The sequence below is a fragment of the Aphelocoma coerulescens genome, chromosome 2 (assembly GCF_041296385.1).
Source record: "Aphelocoma coerulescens isolate FSJ_1873_10779 chromosome 2, UR_Acoe_1.0, whole genome shotgun sequence".
In the NCBI taxonomy this organism is placed as follows: Eukaryota; Metazoa; Chordata; class Aves; order Passeriformes; family Corvidae; genus Aphelocoma; species Aphelocoma coerulescens.
This window is the reverse complement of record NC_091015.1, coordinates 55,987,892-56,008,286: the sequence shown is the minus strand read 5'-3', so window position 1 is coordinate 56,008,286 and position 20,395 is coordinate 55,987,892. Positions and strand designations below refer to the sequence as shown.

The window sequence follows — 20,395 nt, the reverse complement described above, 5'->3', positions numbered from 1 at the left end:
GGGAAATGTCTATCAGCAAAACTGATTAGAGATAAGGGTAAGCAGATGTCAAAACAGAAGACCACCAAAGAACTGAGGTCCTGAAGGGAATGGGGAGAGATCCAGCAAGTATTAAATGTAGAGTGGATTGCTGTGCCATGACTGGGGGGCAATCCTGCCCTTCTTTCAGCTCCAGGGAGAGTTTTGCTGGAAAAATATTGCATTCTTTATGTTATATGGGAGAAGTCTGGGTTTCACAATCGTTTTTCTGGGTGAATTTGTATGTGTGCACGTGGTTTGTTGTTTTGGCTTTTTTTCTTCCCGCAATTTGCTTTCTTAACCTTATGAGTGAATTAAAATTAGGAATGTTAGGGAGAGCAAAGAACTGTGAGAGGATGTTCTGCAGAATTTCTTGCTTTTTCTGTATCCGTGGAGGAGCCAAATTTAAATGATCTCTTTCTGTAGAAAGTACTTCTCCATAATACTTAGTTTTGTCACAGTTTTCACCTGAATTAACTCTCCAGTTATGGGGCTACATAAGGTTTAAAGAAAAGCCAGTAAAAAAGGTCTTATTGAAACTTCCACTGTGGGAGCAGATATGTGAATTTCAGTTGTTACTGAAAGAAAGATGTAAGAAAATACAGGCTTTTAGGAAGGAATTAATGAGAACGTATCATTTTATAGGTAAAAAATGATTTTATATGTCAAATTATTTTCATGCATTGACATGAAATTTTTGATAGTATTTCACATCCACCCTACTTGTCCTTAACTTCATACATGTAAAATATCAGGATTTGTGCTGGCCTTGCTTCCCTTGTCCTTCTCTGCCATTCAGAGAGGACACAAATCACTGCTCTGCACTCTTTTTTCAGAGATATGCCCACATGCATTGAATGGGGTTTCAGGCAACCTTTGCTAGCTAATGGAAAAAACATTTCTACATCACCATGTAGAAAGACCTGTGGGAGAGTTTTTCATAGAATCACAGAATGGTTTGGGTTGGAAGGGACCTTGCAGATCACTTAGATCCAACCCCCGCTACCATGGGCAGGGACACCTTCTTCTAGACCAGGTGGCTCAGAGCCCCATCCAACCTGGCCTTCTATCACTCAGCTTTGCTTCTCCATCAAAGAGATGAGACTTTTATGTCAGCCTTCTCATTTCTAAGGCACTCAGGAATGCTCCTCTCAGTGAAGCTCTCAGCAAGACAGGCCCCCAGCCAAAAGCTGTCATTGCTTAGGGCTGGGTCCAGTCTTATTTGTATATATTTGAACATACTGAGCTTTTTATTTTCCTATTATTAGAGCAGCTCATTTTCTGCTTGGGTCTCCCAGCTACGTGTGCGGTATTGTACCTGACACCTCCAAGGCCTCCTGCATGGGCGAGGCAGGCAGAGTCAGGGCTGGAGGAGAGCCTGTCAGGTGCCAGGCTGCCCTTGATGCAGACACTGAACTGACTGCATGCTCTTGCTGAGATGGGACAAACTCTGTGCATGCACAGGATCTGCTGGGATGCAAGCAGGGAGAAGGATGCATGTGGGGAAAACTGGAAGCAGGGGAGCCCTAGATTAAGAAGATGCTACATGATAAGCTAGTTGTGGGACTGATACTTCAGGGAGATTTGCCCCTGTACCATTTGTAAATGACTTGTAGCTGCATCATTGTCCCCAGGCAGGAGGGGTTTTGCAGAGTTGGCCTCCATGCCTGGTTCCCTCCACTCCTCTTTGTGCCCAGCACTGAAGCAGGACTTTGTTATCTGGCATGTGGGATGTTGGAGGAACTGGGACTTGTTTGGCAGTCCTGCTCCCCTCCCATGTGAACCTCTGCCTGCTTCCCACTAGCCTCTGCCTGCTTCCCATTAGCCGCTGCCTGCAGTGGGTGTGTTATCCTTACCCACCTGGCCTGGCACATGTCTGCCATCCTGTTCCTTCTGAAGAACACCAGGAAGATGAGCAACAGGCTGGGTAAGTCCCCACCAGTAGAGGTAACCATATATATGCAGCCTTTTCCCTTTAGCCTTATCATGAAAGGAGCAGGGAAAAGTTAGGCAAATCCCAGGTAGATGATCTGTGCACTTTGACAGCAGCTTCAAACCTTCCACAGGACTATCTGCCTTGTTTTGCTGAAAGAAAGGCTAAATATTATTTATCCTGAAGCACATTTTTTCTCCTCTGCCAGTGCTTGCAACAAGTCAGGGTGAATTACAGTGGCTGACCTTCCCAAGTCATTCTGTACCTCACTTCTGCAGTAGCCATGCCTGCATGGCACTTGTTTGATGTCTCAGGTATTTTTTGAACTGCTAACTTGGGTTTGTTGGACTTCTTGTTGTCTAAGAGCTGGACCTGGGTTTCAGCATGTCTCTACCAGCCAGACTCCTCCTACCTTCCCATCTCCATGCTTCCAGAGCCATGCTGCCACAAGGGGAGATGTAACCTGTCTCCACAACCACTAGTAAGAAACTGATTTTCGGAACACAAGTTATCCCTATCCCTCTGTGTCTGATGCATAGGTGGGGGAGAAGCTGTCCCATCCCCAAGACACAGCCTTGGTTCTTGGGTATTTCTGGCCCTTTGGAGGAAAAATGCCAACAAAAATAGTAGGGAAAAAATGTGCATGCTATAAATTGTTTTTTTTTTTTATTTGTTGATATTTTTCTGTACAAAAATTCAGAGTTTCATCCCTGCTGCTGTTAGTACTAAAAGAGAAACTGATGAAAGCCAGAGTAGATTTGCTTCATCGGATACCATAATACATCATTCAAAAGGTGAGTTGCAAACAGTGGTTCTAATCTTATAACATTAACCTCTGCCACTCCTCCCCCCAAAATCCCAGCCACCTGGAAAAAAATCTGTCTTCTTGTCAAATAAGTGATTTTTTAATTCATGTGATATATCCGGCAGTGAAATGGATTTCCTTTTTTACAAGGTATGACAATTTTTGCTATGAAATATTTCCATTACAGGAGAGTTTGATTGATTTGAGAAGGGTCCTAGGTAGCAACAGGCTGGTCAAGAATAAAGTTGCCTGAACATTTATGTAGAATGCTGTTTCTAAGTGGCCTAATGCTGTTCCTAATAAGATTGTGCAATGTTTGTAAAACAAGTGCAATATTATATCACTTTTATATCCCTCAATTTGGCAAATACTCATGTTTTCCACTCTTCCTTCTGGGAGGAGTTGTCTATATGACCTGAAAAACTTCTGTCTTTCTTAATGACTCAAGTTGAAAGCAAACAGTACTGGCGTGTGCCAAATATTGATCTGATCCTGGAAGAGGCTGGCCAGCTATGAGCTGCTCTCAGTGGAAGCTGTACATGGTTCAAACTGCCCTTTGATCAGGCAGCATCACTTCCTGTCTTATTTGTGAGCCAAAAATCAGAGATCTGCCCTCTGTGGGGAAAGTTGAACTGTGCCACTCTGCTCCTCTTTCCTGTGCTTAGTCCTGAACTCTTCCCTATGTACCTGCTCCTTCAGCAATTGCTGGATAACAAATGGGTCGCTTATTCTGACTTTTTTGTACAAGTGGAGAAAAATGCATTACTGAAGTGAGTGTCTCTGACAGACGCTGTACAGGATGCTCCACCCAGAGGTATGACCTCTGTGCTGAGTTGTGAGGTATCCTTTCTTTTGAGCAATGCCCACTCAGGTGGAGCGCAGGCTTGGTGCAGCAGGATTGCTGGACAAGTCACCACAAAGACATGGCCTCAAAGACTCTTGGTGGAGAGTGCTGCTCACTTAGAAACATGAGAGGGTTTTCTTCTGTCTAGTGCTAGCACTAGGGAGCCAGGCATTCTCTCTCTGGTTTCGTCTAGAATGAATTGCTATGGCTTCTCCATCACCTGCACAGTGGCCATAGTATTTTCAACTTGTCTCTAGAGGCAAGTCCCATGCACAGCTGTTGCAGATCTTCAAGTCCAGTCCAAAATGTGGAATGGCAGTGGCATTTCTCGAGACACCCCATGATGTGTCCATGACACCCACATCAGTTTCCCCATTTTGCCAAGGGAGACAGACCCACTGTGAGCAGGATTGATGCCTGGTCCCCAAACCAAACTCCCCTTCCCTGCCTGCTTGGCCTGGTTCAACAGGGCCTGGGAGACCCCAAACCAACCACCTTGCGGTGCCACTGGGACTCATCACCTCCTCTGTGTTTTGGATGAACAGCCCTGTGTGCATGTAGCTCATGAGCGATGGGTGTGGTCATGTGGGCGCAGCTGCGATGGCTCTGCCCCAGGCTCCTTGCTGTCATGACCACAGGCTGGGACCAGCACCAGTATGGAATCACTGCTCTTAATTACAGCTATTTTAGTGGAGACTACATCTTCCATGGGAGAAATTATCAGGATTTGGGAAATGCCAGACAGAATCAACTGGAAAAGCATGAATCTTTTTGTTGGCATTCCCACACCACGATTTTAATGTTTAAGTTTTTTCCCCTCACTCACAAAAAAAAGACAGTTGATGCAAAAAAAGCACAGCTTTAGCCCAAAACGGTCTGTTTTCTGTTGCAGTGGCTAAGTCCACTTTACACCCCCCAAGTTGCCCTAAAAGTGGTCTCTCTCTATAACATTGTGCTAGAAAGTTCTCCCTTTCTCTAGATTCTGCTGGTCACTGGCGCTCTCCCCCTCCCATCCCTTTCCCCATTGGCCCCTGTTATGTCACTCAACCTTGCCTCTGCCCCTAGCCCTCAGACCATTGGTTTTGGATGCTCTGCCCGCCTTTGGGAGCTCTCGGGGTAAAACCGGCGCAGGGTTTGGGTTTAGGGTTCTTCTGCCTCTGTTCCCTTCGGGCTGCTGCCATTAAACGCCTCGGAACTGCAGCAGAGAGCCCCTCTCGCCTCTCTGTCTCCGGTTCGTGCACAGGCTGTGGGTGTGAGCGGCTGCTCGCCACCTCCTGCGAAGGTGAGATCGGTGCACGCGTGGGTGCTACGAGAGCGCTGCCTGAGCGTGTCCACGAGGGACACCGTGGGATAAACGCGGCATCCATCCGCCGAGGCCCTCCTTCCATCGTTCGGGATTTGCTGTTATTTTTAAGAGAAACTGGCTTTCCTCCAAGCTCATATGCCAGAGGCTGAATGAGCTAAATTTAAATACCAGAGTATTTCAAATGGATATTTTACATTAACAGCAATCTCATTTATTTTAGTTTAGTGTTTTCACATAGTTTTTCAGAGTTAAGCTAAACCCACTGTATAAGAATGAGTGTTTCATTAATTTTTATAAGAGTTATAAGAAGCATATGTTTTAAAGCTTCCTTTTGTAACATACCGAAGTATACTGTAGACATATTTATTTACATAATGGCTACATTAGAAGAAATTTTCATATGGAAAAATGCAGCCAGACCAAGTAATGGTTACCACAAAGTTAAAAAAAAAATAATGATATGGGGTGACAAGAAGCAGAAATAATTAAAAAGTGAAAGGAGTGGATGTGATTTTTTTTTTTTTTTTTTGAGTACTCAAAGTGAGCACATTTCCACCCCTATCACAAAGCCAATGGAAGCACAGCATTCTACGGCAAACTTTCATGAGAAATCACAAAAAAATGTTCTGTGAAAGAATTGAAATATTTCACCTAGAAAACCAGGTCTCCATCTTAAAAAGGTGAGAAATGTTGGTTTTAACTTTATTATTCTGGTCTATTTGCTGTTCTTTTGTGTTCAGTTTTGGTTCAGGTTTCACTTTGTTGCAGGTAGCATGCACTGTGTATATAACATATGTAAATCAAGTGCTTTACTATGATATAGCAATAAATGAAAAGCACACAAATGTAAATGTTTTTACAATAGCAAAACAAGAATTGACACAAAATAATCAAACCTCTTTTGATGAGAAAATTTGTGATGTATCTTGGGTGGTGGCAAAAAAAATCATTTTCCTGCAAGGAAAAAACCCCTGCCAGCATCTTATCAGCTCAAAGTTGCCACAGAAATTATTGAAAAGGGTTACAGCCAATAAACTACATCAGCACATCATCTTACTAGAATCAAGTCAGCAGCTACTGTAACCTCCTTTTGTTTAAGGAAAAGTCTGAAAGAAGCCTCAAAATGTAATTTGTTTTTATAGGCTTTCAGAGCTTAGTAACTGTAAGCCTGACCTTAACAGGAATTTGAATTACCAGTTAAAATAATTTATAGAAGATGCACTAAAGGGGTTTTATATATATAAAAGACATATGTTTTCTTCTCTGCCTTGACTGAAGAGCTGTTGTTTTTGTAGGCATGTGTACTTACCTTTTGTGGGTAGTTTCATAATCTAAGCTTTTCAGCAAGAGGGTAGGTTTTTACATCAGGTATGTATTTTGAGGAAAGCAGAAGTGTTTCACTTTTTTATCTGAATACTAGAAGAATATCACCAAGATTTTGCTTTCAAAAAGCCTCTAGGATTGGAACTATTGTGTCCAAGACCAATTGGTCCTAATATAGAACTGGAACCTGTTGTAAGCCATTAAACTGGAGCTAAACCCCAGATAATCTGGTGAGTATATCAGGAAAGCGGCAAAATTGACATAGCCCCACTGTTCCAGGGATTTGTTTCAACGTTGGGTAACAACTCTCTTGACTTCTCCCTGCAGAAAGTTGTGTAATGTCCTGCTCAGTGAAGGCATGCATTCCTGGAAGAGCGGAGGTCCTGAGAATGTCAAAAGCTCTTGAAAACAGGTCCAGTTTCCACTTTGCCAGACGCTATGGCAAAGACTACTCTGAGAGCTAATTTTGGATAATGAGCAATCAGCAAGGGCAGAACATCCTGTAAGTATCTACAGCTGAACACTCTTAAACAAGATTGGGATCACCCAGAGCTTTTCTCCTGGGTGTTAATATGATGATTAAAGTTTACAAGAGGCCCATGGTTTTATTTTTGTCCTGTCCCATCCAATGGCAGCTAGGCAGGAAATCTGCTTTGATGCATCGATGTTTTTGGTCATCTATGTGCAGAATGCCTGACATGCTTGTGTAGAATAACTGCTATATAAATTTAGTCATGGTTGCTGTATAAATGGTGTTAGGCAAAAGTGTAGCAGGATACTCAAAAATGTAATTTGGATAAATATCCTTTTACTGGAACATCTGCTTTAGTCTGCCAGAGTGTCTTGAAGTACAAATCTTGTGTTGTATGTAAAATAGATACACTTACAGATGTTTGAAACATGCAAATGTGTGCTCTGTCACTGTGAGAAGTACCTCCTCTGAGCTGGCAATGTCTGCTGACAGCACTGTATACTAGCAGATCCTGTTGTCTATTGTTATGTACACTTTTCCCCACAAAAATCAACGTGAGACCTCCTACTTGCATGTTTTTGTGTAAATTTCTTTGTGAGTGTACAGAGAACTGCCAACATTTGGAAGGCGGCCTACTCAATCAAATATGTAGGGTTGTTTCTTCCGCTTTCTGCTTCTGTTCTTTCTCACCTTTGTATTTAAAAGACTGTCTTGAACAGATAGGATCTTAAGTGAGTCTTATCAAGGTCAGAGCTTGTTGCTCTGGCACAGATTTGAATACAAAACTTTGTAGATACCTGATCCCCAAACATCTTTGGAAGCCATGTTTACCACCAATAGCTTTCCTGTAATTGTGGTCAAATTTCTGCTTTCTTTGTTTCATTTCCATTTTTAGAAAATTCATCCAATTTAGTTAAATCAGAAGCTGATTTAATTTAATTTAATCTACATTTAAAAGGGTTCTGCAAACAATTTTCTTTGTTTTTTGGATTATGGTTTTTGACTATTGAGTACAAAGCTGAGAACAACTTAAGTTTCATGAGGATGAATTTGTATATTTTCATTTTTCTCTCTAAAAAATGCTTCAGACTTATTTTTTAAGAAATTAGTCACTTTTTTCCTTTTCTCTTTTCTTTTTCAGCCAGAAGAAAATGAAATCTCATGCCAATGGTAGTTTTTATCTCAGAGTGGTTAGAATGGTCACTGTCACCAAAAGAAATGCTGGCATGCAGAGCAGTTGTCCCAGCTGCAGGGCTAGGACATGCTTAGGGAAAGTTTTCTCTAGCTGGGTCCCTTGACCATGTTCCATGGTGTACAAAGCACCTGAATTTTTTTGGAACTGGCATTTGCCTACATGTGGAATAGTTTGCCAGAGGTGTTTTTTGGTACCTCTCTCATTCACACTGTAACTCTTTCATACAGAGTGGAAAGCAGCTTTAGAAACTACTGAAACACGATCTCCTACATTGACCTATAATTTGGCAGTTTGAATTTAAATCTGTTAAATGTGCTCAAGTAACTTGATAGGTACACATGGGCACTTTCTTTAAGACCCCTCTGGGACCTGAGGGGATAAATTCCTTGCCCACATTGCCTGGTTATAGGCAGGTGGGGGATGGCCAGCTCTGACTCATTTGTTCACCTGTAGGTGTGTATGTGCTGTTTGGTATGTTCCCAGGGCACCACATCTGGGTTTCATTTGCTGGTCATTTGGCCTGGGTGTCCCATACTTTTATATACTATCTGCCAGCCTTGTGCCAATGTCCCAGTGATCATGGGACGTGTCTGTTGGTTGCCTATACAGGGGCAATTGAGTTGAGCTACATCTGTCTCCTGAGTTTTGAAGAAAACTATCTTTAATGTTGACAATTAGGGCTTGATTAGCTCTTTTTCTTTCTCACCCTACTTAATCTTGGGCAATGCAACTAAAAAATAGTTGTCTAAATTATTTTTACTAGCATGTATGCATGCATAATATAAGCAAAGGGATGATGCTACATCTTTGTGGGAAGGTTTCTGTGGGCAGAATTGCAAATAAGTAAGAAAACAGCATATTGGCAAGTATTTGTTATGCCATTTCCCCAATTAGGTTTAGAGTTGTAAATATGGAGGTTTTCTATATTAACTGCTGAAATTCTTTGTGTAAACATAGATGGGTGTGGGGAAGAAAAAACACAATCAAGAGGCTTATCTTGGTAAACAGTTTCTATAGATGTTCTAGAAGAACTGCTGAGACAGGCTTCATGCTCAGATCTGGGTTGAATCACCAGGATGTGAATATATTCACTTGGGTGGGTGATACACTTGGGCCTGCTGTTAAGCTCAGAGAGAACAGAAATGAAAGGAGAAGAAAGTTATTTTTTTATCACAGAAAAAGAAGCAAACATTTATGGGATGTCAGCTCAAATGCTGAACTTGCTTGATGATTGGATAGTAAGACTTCAGGGCAGGGACTGAGTTCCTCCAATTTTGTGCCTGCAGTGCCAACCCACATCTTGGTTCTCAAGTGATCTTAGTTTTGTAGGCTATGCCCACTTCAAGAATATTGCAGAGTGAGATTTTTATTTGAGTTTTTTCTTTTGCCGCTCACACTGAAGATGAAACTATGATGAGAGTCTGGTCTCCAGAATGGATTTACTTTTGATAAACTTTTGGTATCCATAAGAAGGATCTTGTCCACTGTTCAGTGTGTTGAAGGTCAACTCTCCATGTGATACCCCTCTCTACGTTTCCCCTCAGTGGTGAGTCAGCTTAAGGGTTGACTCATAAATACGTGGCAGGAAAGAATGAAAAAGACAGAGACAGGCTCTTTCCAGTGGTACCCAGTGACAGGACCAGAGGTGATGGGCATCCATGGAAACACAGAAGGCTCTGTCTGAGCATCAGGAAACATTTTTTCACAGTGAAGGTGACCAAGGACTGGCATGAATTGACCAGTAGAGTCTCCATCCTTGGAGATAGTCAAAATATAGCTGGATACAATCCTGGACAACTTGCTCTAGGTGACCCTGCTTCAGCTGCAGGGGCAGACCTGAGTGGTTCTGATTTTGAAATAGCTCAATTATCACAGATTCTGGATATATTAATCTCAAAAGTTCAGAAACATGCAGAAATCTCCTGCAATTCTTGAAGGTTCGTTGCACCTTCTAAACTTGAGAGTGTGTTTGCTTTGCTGTGAAACACTTATTTAGCCCTTTTCTATGAGCACACTTGTGGTTTGCAACTCTGAATCAGGAAGAATGTTCATATGTTTTTGGGTCCTTGTACAATAGCCACAAACACCGATAGTTGTTAATGGTCTAGAATGGCATATAGTAAAAACATGAAAAGTGAACCCAGAGGGAAATCAACCATTAACTTCAGAAGCAGAAAAGCTTTTGAAGTTGGAAATTTGCTAGCTGTGGAAGCTTCATCAGCTCCTTTTTATTTACAGTTTGGTCTCCAAATGTGATGCTGGTAAAAGGACAGAACAGCTGGAAGAGAGTGATTTTCTTGCCAGGTCCATGGACCTCTGATTACAAACACATGACTGCATGACATACAAAAGTGACAGGGTTAGCAAGCATGTTATGCTGAAGGTATATCACCATTTGTAGAGTTCTGTGAGATGAAAACGCAAATAACTAGCACTACAGCAAAATTTAAAAAGCCAGTCTTTGTAGCTTTTTTTTTGCACAGAAGAAAATAGCACCTCACATTCTTCCTTGGTTTCCTAAATTTTTCTAATAGTGCAGATTAAAATAGGTGGTGCATGGGAGTCTGTGTGTATATGCACACAGTGGGTGTGTAGACAAATACAGATACATGTGCATATGATATAGATGTATGTGCATATGAACGTTCCTATACCTGCACCTATTTCTATGTTACCAGTACATGCAGAAGGCTAGCCACACTCTCAAAGCAGTGCACAGGACTTGGCCCAAACTGTCCTGCATGTGTGAAAGAAATAGTTTATGATGCATCAAAGAAATAAAGAAAGATAGGCAAACAGCCCATTAAGTGAAATCTCAGCAACTGTGGCAGGATTCATGCACTTCATTGCTAGGTAACCTGCATTGCTTTTCAGAATGTTCAGAGTTAATATTCATTACCTAGCCATAATTTTTTAAATATATAAAGTCAAACCCCATACAATTTAGACTACATTGTTTTCCTGCATACCTTTCAAAAAGCAAGCAAATAATAAAATAATAACTTGCTCTGTGACACAGTGAGAAATATCGTGTTAGTGGTTTGTGTTGCATCAAGGTGTGCACTGAAGTACACAGTGTCTCCTGTCCAGCTCCCACACTGCCATACCACCAAAAACCACACAGAAGTGTGTGGTTATAAAGACTGCACTGCAATATTTTTGCAACTGCTCTGCTGGACAGAATGATATGTATTTTTCAGTAATTTTATATGTCTGAAAGAATAACAGCCACTACAAATTTGCACACACTCCATTAATTATACATGTTGGATTTTGAAGGCAGATAAGTTACTGCTTGATTTTCACTCCAAATATTTTTCCATTCAGATACATTTCTCCCAAACATCATTATGTCATTTTCACTTTTATGTTACAGATTGATATTTGTAAATTCAACTGTATAGGAGTTAGATTTGGTGTTGAATTAGCCTAAAACTAAATTGGAATCACCTGTGCCCAAAGTTATTTCCAAAAACATAACACAGTTAATAAAGCTATTTTAATGAATTGGTGCTTAATTAAACAGTAATTTTAACAACAGCATGAAGTTCCTTTTTAGATGCTGTTTGGTTGAAGAACAAATGGTATCCGAGAAGTTGCCTCTTCAGAGTATAAATAAGTGTAGCAAAAGCAGAGGCCAATGGCAAAGAAAAAGGTCATCAGGAGTCTGTGAAATCAGATGTGGAAAATCCTACTTTTATCTCCCCCTGTTGTTAGTCACTGCTCTCCATCTTTCTACCTTCCCTGCACATTCAGCAAGTGCCAGATCAACATTATCCGAAGGATTTTTCCACTTACATCTATTCTAGCCGACAGGGATGACGACAGCCCGTTATCTGTTGCTGCAGATCCAAGGAGCCTCAGTCAGGGATCCTGCGGCGCTTGGGTTGATACGAAATGTAGAGACAGTCTCTTGGTCTGCCTCAGCGCAGCTGCAGCCTAAATACATGTCACGTATCTCAGTCCCCAGGCAGCTGCAGAAAATGGATCATGCCGGTGCTCGCACACCCAGCACCCACCACTGGCACCGGTAGTGCCCTCAGCAGTGGGGTGCAATGGAGCACCTGCCCCAACAGACATTGATTTCTCAGTCCTAAATCAGCACTGCTGGTACTCTGCTGCTGGTGTTACCTTTTAGCTAATATTTGAGTTAAACTACCAAATAAGTTTAGGCTGATTTACCAAATCAGTAGGCTGATATTAGCATCAGCGGTACCTGGGAAGAATCGAGGTAAAATTACCCATACCATTTGTTACATCTGATCCTAGATGCATGTTGCTAATGGATACATGTATTTCCTCACTGGTATCCATACTGGTATTTCAAGGAAAATAACCATAACCACAAGATCTGCTGTTTGCTTGAGGGTTTTTCAGTTCTGGTGGTGCTTTCTGAGTTATTCCCATTTTTGAGTTTGTGGTTTATATTGCCACATCCTCAAAAAATGTATACAATAAGCAAAACACCCTCCCCTTGGAAGCCATTTATTTTCCTTCCAATATGCACATCCCCATGCTTACTTATGCTTATATTTAACATAGAGTAGGTAGGGAGATAGACGTGAGGAAGAATGTTGTGTTTTAAAGTCATTAGAGACAGCAAAGTTATGCTGCCTCTCTTTAGTAATAACAAAACATGCTTATAACTCTTATCGAGCAGTCTGCGCAACGTCTACATCCTTTCACTAATTTCAACAAACCGTCCCAGGGAGTGGGAAGATTAGCTGTGGGGTTGTTTATTCTTGGTGGAGTTATGGACATGTTCTCTGTGAGTGAGAGAGAGAAGGAAAATAAGATCTTGTTTGTATCTATCTGATCTGTTCTGAGTTCTTGCAATGGGAGAGAACAATGCCAAGAGATTTAAGATGCACGCAGATGTGGTGCTCTTCCTGATGGTGTTTTCATATTAGGGGACTTCACAGCCCTTTGTTCCTTGCAGCCAGAGAAATGGTGGGATGAGGAATGTTACGGCAACTGAACAACAACTACTTTAAACATCCCACAAAACCCCACAGTGTCCTGTATTACTTGTGTGACAATTAGTGCCTGTAGTAAATGCATGGCCATTAATTGCATGATAGGCATTAATAGAAGAAAACCTCTGTTAGGATTCTTTTTTTTTTTTTTTTCTTTTTTCCTTTTAGGCTCAAAAATTTACAATTTCCTGTCTTTCAGAAATACTGATTTAGGTCTTCAGAGCCTGAATGCTCATTGTGGAGTTTTCACCATGGCAGGAATAAAGGATATTGTACACAAGCATCAGGATAGTAGTTGATCTCTATATCTTTTGTTTGATATGTGAACTGAAAAAACAGAATGAAAAAATTTTCAGGATTAGCTTTAACTTAAATGGAGATAATGTTCTTTGTGGGTTCTAATTTTCTCTCTCTCTGCTTTTATGTGTGTGTGGGTATGTGCACACATGCACAAATACAGGTTCTTTAGGTGATCTTTGCATGATTTTGGGGGGCATTATTTTATAATTGAAAGAGTGACTTGGAAACAAAATTTTGTTTTAAATTGAAACAATTTTTTTAAAAAAAACCTTAAAATTCTTTTTGTAAAATATGTAATTCAGAAAATCTTTCAGCTGTTTGGATCCATTTTTTTCTGATCTTATTACCTAAATTCCGCAGGGTTTTATGGATAATTTTGGTCAATGTATGATTGCAAGTTTCAGTAACTCCATTTGTGTGAAAACTTTACTAAGACCCACCATGGGTAAGGATGATAAAGATGATAGGGAATTAACATCTGTCTTTTCCATGACAGATCTATAGACTAGTCAGTGAAGGATAACTGAATTCAGCTTTCAGGTCACAGGGGAGATGACACTACAAAAAGATATTGTAGACTATATATTGAGGGGACGCTGTTGGGAAGCAATCTCAAATTAGAAGTTAATAACAAAAAAAAATAAAGAAAATGGCTTTTTTTGCTGCTAAACCTGCTTGCATAGATTTTCCCCTATGCACAACTTGGTTTTCCAGTTCTGCTTTAGGTGCACTACCCAGTAAATAAAACTCAGTGCAAACTTAGCTACAGCCCCATCAACCAAGTTATGCCAGATTTTTGCCAGTGAGCCTGACCCCATGGAAACTCCACCTATACATGCGCACTTGTGTAAGTATTTGGTATTCGTGTCTGGAAGTTATAACAGAAACCTTTGCATTTCTTAGTCTTTTCCCTCTCTAGATTTTGCCAGCAAACAGCAGTAGGCTAGCAGCTCTACATGGAATCTCCTTGCCAGCAGCTCTCACCAGGAGCAAGAGTCCAGGGCAGGAGCTTCAGAAAGGTTAGGAGTTATTTTAATTTTTTTTTTCTTGCTTGTATTGCTGAGGGAGTTTGTCTCAGCCGTGTTTATCTGGTGTGGAAGAGGAAGCTTGCAGGCAGCATGATGCATGGGCGGCGAGTGCCGGCATGAGGTCATGGCGAAAGGGAACAGAGCCCGGCTGTGTCGCACGAGCTGGGGAGGGAGCTGATGTGGCGCGGGGCGGCCACTTTATCAATTAGGTAATGTCTGGGGGAGATTGGGGGGAATTTCATTACATTGTGTTGGGCCGTGCCGCTGATGTGTTACCAAACATCTGCGAGGGACCCTGCAGTTTCTTGGGCAGTGCGGGCTCAAGCGGAATCTTTCTGCCATGACTGAGCAGAGGGAAGGGGAGGGAAAGGGGAAAAGTGATAACTTACCTCCAAAACAAACTCCAAGAGAGATTTGTCTTTGATGGACTTCCCATTGAGGTCTGGGGGAGATCCTGATCTGTGCATTGTGTGATGGAGATGGTGGGATGAAATGTTCATATGTGCTCAGCTATCCCAGCCTGTTGCACATAGCCTTGTTGAGCAGCTATCTTTGGAAAGCCCACTAAGACCCTTTGTAAAGTCTTGAGGATTTTTTTCCCCCACTTTTACCTTTTGAGAAAGACCAAAAAGCCAAGAAATGTGTGAGAAACAACATGGAAACAGTGGTGCCAGCCTTCCCTTTTAAAATGGAAAACTAATGATTTGAAAGAAAACTTACCGCTAAGGGCCAGCTCGACATTCTGATATCTCAGAGCCACCATAAATAAATGACCTGCTTCTCCCAGTACTCCCATCAGGAAGGCCTGTAAGCAGTCCTCCACTCATTCACAAGACGATGTGTATCTCTCAGGGATGGTGCAGTCGCCATGAGCCACCCCACTGAGAGAAAGTGTCAGGTTTCCACTCACTGAAGAGTGTGCCCTGTAGATATTTCTAACTTTGAAATCACAGCTGATTTTTCTAACCTAACCTCAGGGGAAGCAGCAGAGGTGTAGAGCTTACCCCCCTGGTTCCCCATCCCAGTGAGAACTGAGATTTCCAGGCTCCCTGCCATATGTGTTGAGTCCCAGCAGTGTTTAACAATGCTTCACCAACTTGTGCAAAGCAATGTGCCCCCACCTGAGAAGCCAGAAAATTGCTTAAGTTAACACATTTTGTTTCTGCCAGCACAAGGACGACACGTTTTCCCGCCCCCAGAGTGCCAGTGAGTACCCAGACAAGGGGGAGCAGTGTGCCTGGGGGCTACACAGGGGCTGGTCCTGCGCCTGCCGAAATTCAGCATAAATCAGGATTAGTGCTGTAGCATCTGGGGAGCTGCGCCAGCAGGGAGCTGACGCGAGAGGGAAATCAGGCCCCGTGGAGCAGGCTTCCCAAGTGACATGTTTATTCCTGCCAAGCTCCCATCTTTTATCCCCTAAACAGAGCAGCCTGGTAAGCCCCTCTAAGTCTCTGGTATGCTATACTGATATGGGAGCCCTGCTCTCACTCTGCTGGAAAGCATTGTGGTGGAAAGGGACCAGGACTACATTTTGGCATCATCAGCCAAGGCCTTCACTGCCCATTCAAGCACCCGGAGGTGTCCTGCCATGGGGTCAGCTTTTTTTCAGACCCCAGACGCTGTCTGCAACCTGCTGATGGAGAGGGAGGGAAGCAGGGGAGGGCAATGGAAAACTGCTGATCAGGGGAAATGCAGCCCTCTTCGTCCTCCCTCCTCCCCTTCTCGCCTGGGAGCAATTGATTTAGGAGCTTTTCTTAAGTAAAATTTTCATCACGAAAGAGCTTTCTTCTGAGAGTAGCTGAGAAATTGTCTCGCCCCCTCTCTCTTATTTATGTACATATATGTGTACATTTCTATTTAGGAGGAAGCGCATTCCCTGACCCAGGTGGCAGGTACTCAGACTAAGGGGTTTATTCACTATCCTTGCCTGGAAAACAACACACAGTTGTTGGGCTTAAGGTGTCACAAAAAATGATCAAAGCATCACTGCCAATATCTGAAAATTTCTCATTATGGATTATAAGAAATAATAACCTTGACCTTTCCTCTGAGTCTGGAAGTAGTACATAGGAGACAACAGATAGGATTCCTAATGTTTTCAGCATTAGAATGTCAATAAAAATCAAGTAAATCCACAGGATAACAGCTATCCTTAAAATCCCTGGTATTACTGAGATAAGTTTTGGGTTTCTTCTGAATCCATGCTCATCTTTCTAGACTTTAAACACAGGATATAAGAGCTGTGTCCTGCTTCTTGCTCTTGTGCATGGACACCTGGGCAGGGCTATTCCAAAGGGCAAAGATGTTCCACCAAGACATTGAGGGGCTCCACATCCTCTCCCATGGAGTGTTTTGTATGGTCCAGGCCTCAATGCTCTGTGTTGCACCATGATAATTAAAATATATTTCTAAAAAATTCCTTAGGAAGAAAGTGTCTCCTGTTTGAAAAAAAACCCAGGTCAAACTTATAAGTGAGTCCAATTCTACAGAATGTAAAAACAATCATATTTTCTTCAGTAATTGGGGAGGTCTTGCCACACATAGAAAACGACCCTTGATCACTTCTGGAGACTTCAATATTCAAAATGGTAATAATGAGATACAGAGACCCTACCCTGAACTAGACATAGTAGAGCTTACAGTTTTCATTAGAAAAATCCCGATATAGAACATTTGGTTGTTTTCTTTTTGGTCCCACAGGAAAATGAAGATAATTTAGACTGTGGTAAGTTCTTCTTTCCCTTACCTTCTTGTGGTTTTCCAGCATTAGTCTAGGAGACAAGGGTAAAAACATATGAAAACAATTTTTTCCCTATTTCATTTTATTTGTTAATTTTTTTTTTTCCTTGAAGGAAGTCTCAGGGTATTAATTCTGATTCCCTGAAGAGAAAACATTTTAGCTGTTCAAAGAAGACATTAAAACTGGAAATGTTAGTTTCTTTGTTGAAACATTATGTGAAAATTTATGTAATTATCTGCTTTTCTAGATTTACAAAAAAAATCAAAGCAAAGACCTGCAGAAGGCAAGAGTCTCTTTAATTAATACTATGGAATGAACACCTTTCAAAATATCAAGTAATTTCAGAGCTTTTGGAAGATGACTTGTTTAACTGAACAAAGAGTATTTCCTGAAAGAATTCATTGTTGCTTAATGACTGATTTGTAAGGAAAGCATGCTATTGAAAATGGCTTAACTCCAAGATTTATGTACAAAACACAGACAAAAAAAGTGCCACTTTGTCAGTAACTGCTATTTTAAGAAAAAGCAGTAGTACCTAGTTTATACAAATCATTCTGCCTTTGTAGATGATCATGTAAATGTATTCTTCTTTTTGTAAGAGTTTAAAGGAAGATGAGATTTAGATATCTAACCTATAGCTTTCCTAGAAATGAACTATTTAACAGCTCTTTACTAATGCCTGGATATTAATACCAGGAGATATCTGGAACTATTGCCCCAAGTAACAGTCAGGGATTTCCCAAAGCTTGGAGCCCTCCTTTCCCTTGTGTAGGACAGAATTAGTGGCAGTGGTGTTGTGACATCCCTGCATAGCCCTTTGACTGTAGCCTGCTGGGGTGAGCAAATGCAGGTTTGAAGTGCACTTAGTCAGTACTTTGTGTGTATTTATTTAAAAGGATACTCTTTTGTAAACTTTCTTGGCAGTAGAGTCATTATTTGAACTAATTTAGAAGATTAAACATAAAAGGACCATGATACAGCAGTTCACTAATGAGAATCACGTTAGGGGAAGAGTCTGATCTTCTTTTGTGATGAAGTATTAACTCCTTGGGATATCAGCTCCCAGAAAACAAACCAGAAGGGACTGCTGGGCTTCTCATCCAGCCAGATGTTGACTGAGACCCCAGGGACCAAGAGGACCAAAAAGAGACTTGTTAGAGGGAAGTAATAGCATTTGGGAATGGCAGTTCAGGAGGTATCTCAGAAGAGATGGATGATGGTCTAAAAGGCTGCCTAAAAACCATCCAGGAGTAGATACATATACCTTTGGCATGGCTGCACAGGCAGGGAAAGGAATTTGTCAAGGTAAAAACTAATGATTTTTTCCCAAAAAATTGTCCTCTTTCTTATAAAATTAAAAATCAATATTAATACCTGGATTCAAATACTACATTCAAAGTTTGGAATTAATGGAGGTTTCTAAAGTTGTACAGAGAAAAGAAATGATAAAGTAGAGAAATTTGGGGATTTGTACATTTTTTCGAGAGATCAGCCAAGAGTTCCTGTGTTTCACAATAAATTTGGTTCTGTTTGAAATTTTCTTCTCTAAAAACTCTGTCAGTAGACCAGAATCAGTGATATTTTCCCTATCTCTGCCCTCCTGGAACCTAGGTTTCCTGAAGAACGTCTTCCACTTGCAGTACTCCCATGTTCCGCTGCAAACTCTTATATTTGATCTTTCCTTGAAGACTACAGGAGCCATGTGGACTTGAGAAACACTGCTCACAATGATGAAGCTGAGTCACAGAAAGGTTTCCAGAACCTGGATCCCAATTGGCTGTGCTCTGGGCATAAGAACAATTTATACAGACATCTCAGAATAAATGTTTCTTCATCTTATTGCACAACATTCAATATGCACTTTGCATACACAGAAAGAAAGAAAGTGATACAGAAGCAGCTGTAACAATAAACAATTTCTTGTTATCTGCTGCAAGGGAGGAGCTTGCACAAGCCCAAAAACGTTCCCATCACTGCTTTCTTGACATGATTGCTTCTGCTCCCAACCTGGTGCTGCTTTATTAGGAAGCAAATAGAGATTCCTCTGTGTCTGAGGACAACTGTGAGCTAGAATTTACCAAAATGCCATGCCAAACCTGTGTCCCACCTGACCCAGGAGAAGGAGTTTCTGCTCCACGCATCTGCATCAACACCCATCACCTATAGGAAATCTCCCATCCAAAGAGATGGCGAAGGCCCTCCCTGCGCAAGTGCTGGCCTGGAAGAAAACAAGGCTATAAGAAGCTTGTGGTGAGCAGCCTTTGTCTTAGCCTTTGCTGAGAACAGCTTTTGGTACTCTCTAGAGCTGGATAGCGAGGTATCTGGCACTTGCTATGCACAGGAAGTTGCTGTGGTGGGTCCATTTGCCCCTTTTGGATAGGAGCACCATGAGTGACAGCAGTAGGTTTGCTGGGCTCCTGCTTGCACAGGACACTGTGGTATATTGTGTACACACCTGGTGTATGTTGTCCTTCTGTGCTGTTATCACAGCTGAACAGAAATTGTAACACCACTGTGTTACTATTCTTGGTGCAAATGCTAATGACCACCCAAGTCTAGAAAAGTAATAAGTGGTCCATGAAATGCTACATTCCGGCTGCACTCAGCAATGGGAAGCTGTCTTGCCTACAGCCCTCTAATTAGTGTGCTTATGAATACTCAGTTTAAGTTGGGCCTTTTTCAACCTTACTTCAGACAAGTCTTCTTAAGTTATATTTTGTACAGTGGAGGCCTGAAACTTCTGCTGATCCCTTGCAATCTGTGTGAAGCTTGCTGGTGGTAGGTAGGACAATTGTGAAGTTATTTATTTTCTGAGGTGGGGTTTTGTTTTTTTTTTTTTTTTTTTTTTTTTACCCTAAAAAAAGAGCTAAATTTCAAGAAGAGGATAATATATTCCCTTCTTTCCAGAAACTCATGAAGTCTTTTGCCTTCCTGGCCATATCAGCACCATGCCTTGAAATGCTTTTGCCTATTGGCTTGTGTGCGTGCACATACTCCTGCTGCAAATTTTTGTGTGTGCATATTTATATCTTGGTGGCTGTGTTGCCAAGGAGCTCTGAGAGAAAGCAGAGCTGAGATAACTTCTAATCCACCTTTCTGTGATAATGTGGCGCAAAGTGAAAAAAGCCAGGGGTCTTTCTCTGCTCTAGGTTTGGTAGACTGGGGCCTTTAACACGCACTTGGGGCTTTGCTCTTTCTGTCTCAGGGTTAGTGCTTGGCAGGGGAGAAAGCAAGTATCTGGGTAAATGGAAACTGTAGGCCTTTGCTTGAGGGAGACTTAGAAACTGAATGAATGTTTCTGATGGGGTCTGGGCAGATGGCCACTGTCCTGTTATCTGTGCCTTCTATCAAAGTGCTCTGTTTAGTTTTCCTTGTCCATCCTTTTGGAAAAGGAGTCACAGAGTTGGAGGTGTGTGAGTCCTGCCTGGGCTGCTGTTGCTTTCCTGGTTAAGAAG

The 20,395-nt window shown here is 41.7% G+C and overlaps 1 long non-coding RNA gene across 4 annotated transcripts; it reads left to right on the top strand.

Annotated features, from left to right (window-relative positions):
* Positions 1–4,685: 4,685 nt before the first annotated feature.
* LOC138106652 (uncharacterized) lies at positions 4,686–19,373 on the top strand. 4 transcript variants are annotated; one of them, XR_011149052.1, is made up of 6 exons: positions 4,686–4,882; positions 5,476–5,586; positions 6,359–6,459; positions 6,557–6,731; positions 14,076–14,191; positions 18,552–19,373. It is a non-coding gene; the product is annotated as an uncharacterized lncRNA (long non-coding RNA). The 4 variants fall into 4 exon arrangements; XR_011149051.1 differs by lacking the exons at positions 14,076–14,191; positions 18,552–19,373 and adding an exon at positions 7,843–11,578; XR_011149053.1 differs by lacking the exons at positions 14,076–14,191; positions 18,552–19,373 and adding an exon at positions 7,843–11,578 and having other exon boundaries at positions 5,439–5,586.
* Positions 19,374–20,395: the final 1,022 nt, after the last annotated feature.